Source organism: Plectropomus leopardus, chromosome 1 (assembly GCF_026936395.1).
Source record: "Plectropomus leopardus strain MGB_pleo_1.0 chromosome 1, ASM2693639v1, whole genome shotgun sequence".
NCBI lineage: Eukaryota > Metazoa > Chordata > Actinopteri > Perciformes > Serranidae > Plectropomus > Plectropomus leopardus.
This window is the reverse complement of record NC_142176.1, coordinates 6,554,820-6,563,921: the sequence shown is the minus strand read 5'-3', so window position 1 is coordinate 6,563,921 and position 9,102 is coordinate 6,554,820. Positions and strand designations below refer to the sequence as shown.

At 38.0% G+C, this 9,102-nt stretch overlaps 1 long non-coding RNA gene across 1 annotated transcript; it reads right to left on the bottom strand.

Annotated features, from left to right (window-relative positions):
* Window positions 1-1,988: 1,988 nt before the first annotated feature.
* LOC148190347 (uncharacterized) lies at window positions 1,989-8,556 on the bottom strand. The gene is made up of 2 exons (XR_015779503.1): window positions 8,290-8,556; window positions 1,989-5,663 (listed from the first exon to the last, which is right to left on the bottom strand). It is a non-coding gene; the product is annotated as an uncharacterized LOC148190347 (long non-coding RNA).
* Window positions 8,557-9,102: the final 546 nt, after the last annotated feature.

The following is a 9,102-nucleotide window of genomic DNA, read 5'->3' as shown; positions in this document are numbered from 1 at the left end:
TTTTATGATAGTTTTAACTCATGAGAGCACCATGAAAAGCTTTAAACTAGACTCTGTTATAAGCCTGGGAGATTTCTAAAACAGGATTAAGGACGTTTTGACCACTGAATGCACTTGTCAGTCTACTGAACACTGCTAATTTAAGCTGTTTGTTGTAAACTGTCTAAATGTTATGAGTATTTTGTTTGTTTTTGTGTGTAAAAATCTTATGCTGTTTTTTTTATTTACTTGTGATGTGTTTACCAGGATTCTGCCTATTCCTTGTTTAATGAAGGTTAAATAAAAAAGCACTCTCTAAATAAATGTTATTATTATTATTATTATCATCATCATCATCATCATCATCATCATCATCATTTTGAGCTTGTGTTTTACTTATTCTTTTGTTTTCTTTTGTTACCTTTTTACATCTGTCTTTGTTACTCTTTTACTGTACAGCTGTATCTTTTATTATGTTTTATATTTTAATGCACTCTGAATTACCCTGGTGAATGAAGTTTACGGTGCATGTAAAGCTGCCTTGCCTTAAAATAAAAATTATAATATCAATTTATCCAGTTTTATCTTGCAAGGTTTTACAGTGAGGTTTGAAGTTGGTTTTATAAATTGGTTTAAATCCCTTGTTTGAAAATATAACAACAAAAATCCATTATAAAATCCCATCCGTCCACAATTATTTATATTTTGTATATATATGTTGTGTTTATATAATACTGTTTGCTCTATATATAAAAGTTAGTGCCCTGTCTGATTTTACACCTCTGGTGTGTTTTAGTGGATTTTGCATTTGCACTAATTAAAAGATAGCTAATTAAATTGCAACATTAAGTTTTGCTTTCCTTCATATTTTATTTGTTTATATAAATAAATACTAATGTGGTACATTTCTTTTTTATTATTTAGCAGTCATAAGCACTATTCATTAACTATACCGCCAGTTTCATGAGAAATCCATTAACACAAACTCTTAGCATGTATACTATATTCACCTTAAGAATTTATACATATTATATTAAAGTGCATTTTTACAAAGTGGCACAAATGGAGTTTTAAATAGTAAATAAATAATAATAAATTGTCTATGAATCAGTCTGATGCAGGATTTTTATCTTAAATTAGATATTGTTGTTTGATTTAACCACATATGATGGCTGCTTAACCTGTTTTTTTCTTCTAATTTCTTTTTACTTTATAGAAGTTGATAGACATGATGGAATCTAATTTACACACACACACACACACACACACACACACACACACACACACTGGGAGTACGCAATTCAGCCAAGTGGAGCAGACAGCAGTGGTCCATAATGTGAGAGTGAGCGTTACATAAGAGCATTGCGTCTAAAAATAGAAATGCAGCAATGGTAAACAGGAGTCTAAACTGTTGGCTCTGAGCTTTCAAAGGAACCTGAATGAAATTTAGATTAAAGCGTCATCTCGGACATAAATGGACCAGCTGCTGATCATAACCACGAGAGCCTGCAGGCGAGTGCAGCGGGCCTGACGTCCACGTGTGAGTGAGTGTGAATGAAGACTGAGAGTTCAAACTGCTGCACTGATGAATGATCAACAGGGAAGCTGACGTGTGACTTTAACAAAACATGCATAAAAACTGTTGTTTAACATTTATGTATTAAAGGTATATGGATGTATTTTAATCACACGTTGCACTGCAGCCAGTAATTCAGCACCATGTTTATGGACAGCTCCTTCTGATTATTTATGTCTTTTTTTGTTCTGTTTTTGTTATCTGTAAGAATGGACCTTGTTGATAAAGAAAATTGGTGAGATTTACAGCTGCGTGCATTCAGAATAATCTGTCTGATACTGTAAAAACACACACACAAGGAGAGCACATTTATATAAAAATAAAAAATACTAATTATGTACTTATTGAACTGTGGATTTTGCAGGACAATACACACTTTATTCTGTATTTTCTTTGCATCTGTCAGAATCAACACACGAAAAAACAGCGTACATCATCTTCACAGGCTTTTATTAATGCAAAACATTACAAATGCACACACTTAATACATGTTTAATTTCTTTTTCGACATAATATACCAAATGCTACACATGCAAAATCAATAAGGACACATCATGTAGGATTTCACATCGCTTTTATTATAAAGCTGCTGAAAAAAATGTTTAAAAGCATAACTGAAATTGAAACATTTATTATTTTCTAAATCAAAACACACACAGTTAACAGCTACAATAAAACTGCAAGTCTATCCATAATGACATCATATGGGGTGAATTTACTGTTTACATGTTCCATCATTGTTGGCATATATTCATGATTAGGGTTCCTTTTGGAAAAGAAAATCTATTTCAGTTTAAGTAACACAGTCTGTAGACATTCTGCCATATTTAAACAAAATAAAAGGAAATTTTGTTACAAAATAAGACAGAATGAGGTGAAATGTAAATGAATGTTAAATCAATTTTCACAAAAAGAAAGCCAGGAAAGCAGACATGAAAATAAAGACATAAAAGTGTGAAGTTAAAGGTAACACAGACACACACACACACACACACACACACACACACACACACACACACACACACACACACACACACACAGCATCTGAACATGATAATAAGGACACATTATGACTCCTTGCACACAACTTGCTCTCTGTGTCTCATCTGTCTTTGTCACATATTTCTAAATTTAGAAAAAGACCACGCAGCAAATATACGGAGGAAAAGGGGGAGTTAAGCATTTTAAAGTTCCACATTTTGATCATTAAATTTTTGAAGACCTAACAGTTGAAGTGCATCAGTATGTTTTCCAGTTTAAAAAATAAATAAAAATATTTGCTCAACCTTAAGAGCATGAGACAAAATGGTTGCAGATTTACGTTGAATCAGTGCAAACTGGCTGCTCGTCTGAAAACTACAAACAGCGGGATCAACTGCTTTCTGAATGATGCTTTGTGATTTTATCGAAAACATTTCTGCCTAAATGCCTAAATGTATATCTGCCTACAAATACAGGAGCAGGACATGTGTATGTGTCTTGCAGGTGCTTGCTGATATTTGCACATTAACATCTGTAACATTTCAGTAAGTAATCGTATAGTTTGAACAGTCATATATACTGTAGACTGATGTAATGTGTTTCTACATGAAGGACATACGCATGCAACATATTTAATTCAAGACTGTCTTTTGCAAATAATTGTAAGGGCTTTCTTTTTATTGCTCCTCTCTCTCACACACACAGACACACACACACCACACATATCTGCAAAAGTAACACTTAAGATAGACGCACATTCACTCCATATACACATGTTGCTTTGTGTTTCTTGCCCGTGTCATAGTATTGTCACAGCAGAAAAATAAAATAAAGCACAGACAAAATTAAAGAAGAACTAAAAGAAGACACATTTTAATATGTTAGGAAATGTCCGTGTGATGTCTCTCTGTTGTTAAATGTTAAATGTTTGTCTGGTGTCAAACACCATTACAAGCTGCAGAGTTCTGTTACACTCACAAACAGAGATGCAAAAACTAGATTTAAAAAACAAAATCTCCTTCTGATTTAAAGGAGAAAAATGTGTACAGCGACACACACGACGTGAGTCTGTAAAAAGAGCACACACTCAACGTCTTTGGTTCCTAAACTCTTAATACCCCTAAAATGGGATTTGTATTGGTCAGTGACTTTTTTCTTACTTTATGTTTTCTTATTGACTTTGTTTGCTTGTTGGTTTACTTTTCTCGGTTACTTGGCTTTTGTATTTGTTTATTATCCTCACTGAGGTGCGATTCCTCATGAGCCACATGGGGTTTCTTAATCTCACCTGCAAAACCTTTTCTTCTTTTGTTGTCGTATTTCTGTTTTGTGCAAGTAAATCTTAAATCTTAAAAAATCTAATTAAAAAAGTATTTATTTTATATAATTTATTATATTTTTTCTGTAGCATAAATTTAAATACAAAATTCATATAATTTCCCTATTTTTGAGGGGATCGTTTTCTAATAATCCTCCTCCCAATTATTTCTGTTCTGTTTTGTGAAAAAAATATCTTAATTCTAAAAACTGGTTGTTTCTACATCACCTTTTTCACTATTTCTGGCCTTTTCCAAAGTTATTGTCACCATCCTCACACCACATAGAGAACTACAGAAACAGACGGTTTCTGACCTGAGCGTATAACCTCACTTTCGTGTTATTCTTACTACGTCTCCTTTAAGCAGGTGAGCTGATTAACGAGACAGCCTGGAGGGGAAATCGTGACGAGGGGGAGGCTTAAACACACCCTCACTCTCCCAAAACAGGAGATTTCTCCTCTGTGAGCTGTTTGGCTGCTTCACTGGAGCTGAGGGGAGCTTTGCTTGCTGCTCATGGGCATACGAGAGCGCAAAGACCCCCTGGACTGGGGCCCCTGAGCCAGATCCTCTGTACAGAGGGACTCTTATTAGTCAGTCATTCATGTCAGACTACCAAAAAATGGCATTTATCACCTGAGGTGTTCTGAAGGATGTTCAGGTTCAGTAATATATGTTAACGATCATCCATTACTTGTTATATTAGTATTTATTAATTAATCAGTTGTTAAGAATTTAATCAGACGTGAAATTTAATTGATCAACCGATACATGATGCAGTGCTGTGAAAAATATGCAATATATCGCTGTGAGCTTTAATTTAATTTATGTTTATGTTTCTCTAAAAGGAACACGGCATATTAATGAACAGCAGTATAAAATACAAATATAAATATGCTGGAGTGAGAAGGACTGCTATTTTACGTCTGCAGTCCCTTGGCAGGTTACAGAAACATTAAGAAATAAAAAAAAGGAAAAGAAATATTAAAAAAATATAACAATTCATACAGAGGACACAACTGCAGTAACAGTAGCAACGTATACTGTATGCCATGAAGTGCACGCATTTAGCGTAAAGTGATTGAGAAAAACAGATTTGGTATTATTTTAAAGCAAAGCTTTTGTGTTTCTTTCCAAATAATGATTAATCGGTTGTTAATTTTGATCAATAATGGATTAAGAAAAGTGCAACACTAATTAACACTGTACAATCTGAAGACTTGGACCCAACAGATGATTTTCGTGCAGCTGACGTTACGACGAGTGCTGCCAGTTTAAGTGTTTGCACACTGAAATATGATGAACGTTTGATAGTCAGCACAATGTCGTGTTGTGACGTGTTTTCCTTGTTGTGGTGCCAAGTCTGAATAGGAACAAAATAATTTCCTCACTTATTGTGATATGAGCTCATTCTTTGTTACAATAATAAGCAACCCCCCCACCCCCTTTTTTTATTGCAGATAATGCTGCTAAGTGAAACTATCATAGCCTCAAGGAAAAGTTGCGTAGAAAAATACATTTCTATTCTTGTAATATGTCATGATCAATCACAGGAAGATGACAGAAAGGAAAAAGAAGAACAAAATCTGGAGGATGACGCACAAAACATAAAATAAACGCAGTGTCGTGGGGTAATATCCAGACAGCGTGGAAACGATAACATCAGTTTTTACTGATTATGATGAAAAACGATTGTTTACTTCCCTTTTAGTTTTCTCCACTCCCTCTGTGGATTCCTCCTGCTGACGTCACTGTGACTCGGTCACTGCTGCCGTCTCCCAGCGTGGCGTGTGTGTGACGTAGAGGAGAACCTGTGAGTTCAAAAGGCATAAACAAAAACAAAAAAAAAAGATAATGTGAGAAAGCAGAAACAAATATATCATCACAGCATGGAGAACTGCTCCTGATTCAGAAGGAAAACTGATTTGGGATACAGTGATACGTGGTGAGTGTAACGGAAAAATGCACCACAAAAGGCAGAAGACAACACATCAAGAGCATCCGTATGTTGTTTGGATAGCAAATCTTGCACTCTCCATTTTTATGACTGTTGATTCTGTTTAAAAGTGCACAAGCAAAAAAAACAGAGACAAGTTGTGATTGAAAACATTAAAATTTCAAGAAAATTCAACAATGACGTCAGTGCACCTCAGGTTTCTGCAGCAGTTGAATGATTTGCCATCTATTCAGAAAACTCAAAACCCCAGAATCATGACTTAAAATGATAAATGGAAGTAATTTGGGGGATATTGTTGAGAAATACCCAAAGCTGATTCTCTCCTCTTCTCCCTGACAGCTGTCCGACATTCAGTCCCAGATGTTAAGTCACCAAAAACTTAAGAATCAGGAGAACACGTCACTAAAATAAAAACTGTACTAAAGAACATGCCTGTATTTTCAACTCCTTAAGGAAACAATAACAATGCTGCAAAAAGATGCCGCAAATTTTTTTTTAAAAATGCTTGTAATTCTGATGTAGAATCATTAATCAATAACAACTATTTTGGTTGGCAAAAAAATGCATTTCCACATGGGGTTGTGAAAAATCCTGCACATCTGTTCCTCTTCCAAACATGTTTATTTATAGCACAATAGAAACCAACATTGTGCTGCATAATTAGGCACATCACAAGCGTAACACCAAACAATCCGAGGGCTGCTGAATGAGTGTGTGAGGTTGGAGGTGCAAGAAAACACTGCTTGTTTTTAGGTTTTCCCTTCTCTTCTTTTTTTGACCTGTGGCCTCACTAACTTCTTCACAGCTGGAGAGGATTTAAATGTAACATGATGTATTACAGCTGGGCTCTGTCTGTGTGTGTGTGTGTCTCTGTGTGTGTGTGCTGAAAGCATGGGTCACACTTGTGCACTTTGTGAGTCCTGATCTCGGTGTTACAACAAACACCAAACAACAATCAACGACGTTCGTATCCTCCACAAATGCTTTTTGGGGTAAGGGCTTCCCAGATTCACGTATGCACAGCAAGCCCAGACCGCAAAAAGATTCGTGACGGACAAAAACTGCTCCCAAATCCACATCCACTCCAGTCCACGACTCCTCGCGGGGTCTTCATCCTCAAAGTGTTTCCAGATAAAACACATCGTGCCATGCAAGCGTTTTTTTGCACAAGCGGCATCTTGGGTTTCATCATCCTCGGAAGGTGTAAAACTGCACAGAATTGGCATTGCTTTGCAGCAACACGCAGCCTTGTTATTAAAAAGAGCGGCGATGAGGAGAGGCGGTATCTCATTGCTGTTATAGACTTTAACACGCAGCAGAGGGACGGCCGCGGTTTCATTGGACGGCTCGAGTCGTCATCTACCAATCGCGATGCAAAGGAAAAGAGCACCTAAGCAGGAGGCCAAAGCACCTGACAGTTTCATTACCCCCCACCCCCAACACTCACTATGGACACCATTGCGACATTAAAGCAAACAAAAACCAACAACAGATGAAAAACACCAGATCTGATGCTTCTTTTTCTATTTCTGGATCTTTTCACAATACAAAAAAAAAAACAAAACAAAACAAAAAAACACCAGTTGCAAACCATCAGCGCCTCCAGTTTCATTAATAGTAAAGTTTTCTTTATTTGCAAAGGGTTAATTTGGCTCCAAAAGCTCCAGCTGCCGAAGCAGGGGCCCCACCCTCGCTCCGTTTTCATTGGGCCGTCCAGCCCTTTCATTCGTGGACGCGTCTCCCAGCCGGTCACGATTCCCCCCATCTGTCTCGAGCGCACCGGAGCCAGACGCCACTGACGCAGCACGCGCCTTACTCACTTTTAGCAGTCACGACTCGAGACTCATCGTGCACAAAAGGGGGGGAAAAAACAACTGCAAACAAGGATGGGATCGTAAAGGTAGCGCGAGAGAGCTGCGTGAAAAATCGCCGAAATCTAAGGCGATGGTGGATGATGATGATGATGGCAAAAAATATTAAAAGAGCAAGATGTCCTAAAAGCCTAAAAGGTTTTATGTGAAACCTGGTGCATGGAAGTTATCAGAAAAGCCCACATTGTGAGGACGCTCCGTGTAAAAGAGCAAAACCTGAAGCACTTCAGCACCACAGCCAGAGGACAGCTCCCCACTCACAACAAAATCAGCTTCAAGATCTTCCCCGAAACATCTTTTATTGCCCTAATAAAGACTAATAATTACGATATCAACTATGACAGAAGACACATCCACCCTTTTTCTTCACAACTGAGGGTGATTCCCGTGTAGCTGCAAACACAGACTGCTCCAATTTCCCTTCGAGCATGCTGCAAAAACAGCAGAAATCTACACAAAACACTCATGACATCGCGTTTCTCTCGCGCCTTAATCAAACATTTGCTCCAGCCCTACGTTTTGCAGCGGTGTGAATTAAAAAAGCACACACAGCAGAGCGTTAAGAAAGAGAACAGAAACAGGTGCAGCCAGAAGAGAAACACAACTCACCATTGTAGCAGCGGAGCCTCCTTTAAAAAAAAGTGCCACACACGGAGAAAAAAGGGGCACAAAAAGCCAGTTTCTCCATCAAATATGCTGTGGCTTTTCGCTTCTTCAAACTGTGCACACACTGTACTCTTGAATGGTGTGCCTTTTATAGGAGTGATGCCCCCTATCTATTTCTGGATCACGATCCAACCCCGTTTCTATTTTTAGCTCGCGCGTGATGAAAAAAGAAAAGCTCGCAGAGGTTCCTTGGAGGAATTTCGAGCGTGCAGCGTTTGAGAGCTGGCGCGAGCTCCCGCGTCCCTCCCCTCCTCCCCTTGCACGATAAATGCGCGTGCACGGCAGCATCTCTCGCTAATAATGATGCTGTGGTGAAAAAAAGTGCACGCCCGGATTTCAACGGAATCATGGAAGTGTGCAGAATTTGGCTTTTACTAATTTATGGTTTGCTGCCGAACGCACGGTGCCACCACCACCCCCTTTACGCGCACACATACATGCGCGAGCACAACGCCTCCACCCAATCAAATTAGAAAATTGTGCCTAAAATGCAAATTTATAATTCTGTAGCTCATTTGCACGTGATATTGTCATATTATTTTTATTATTTTTACGCGCCTTTTTAATATTAAACCCCCAAAGAAATGGATAAATGAAATAGACCATCTCCTGGGGGCTGCGTCAGTCACTATTGACGTCAGGTGGAGAATCTCCCACTTTGAAGGTGGAAGCAGGAGCCTCCGTTGCCTATACAGTGGCTAAAAACTGGTCCAATGAAACATCCACGGGACGCATAAAATAGCAGAGGATAGGCTT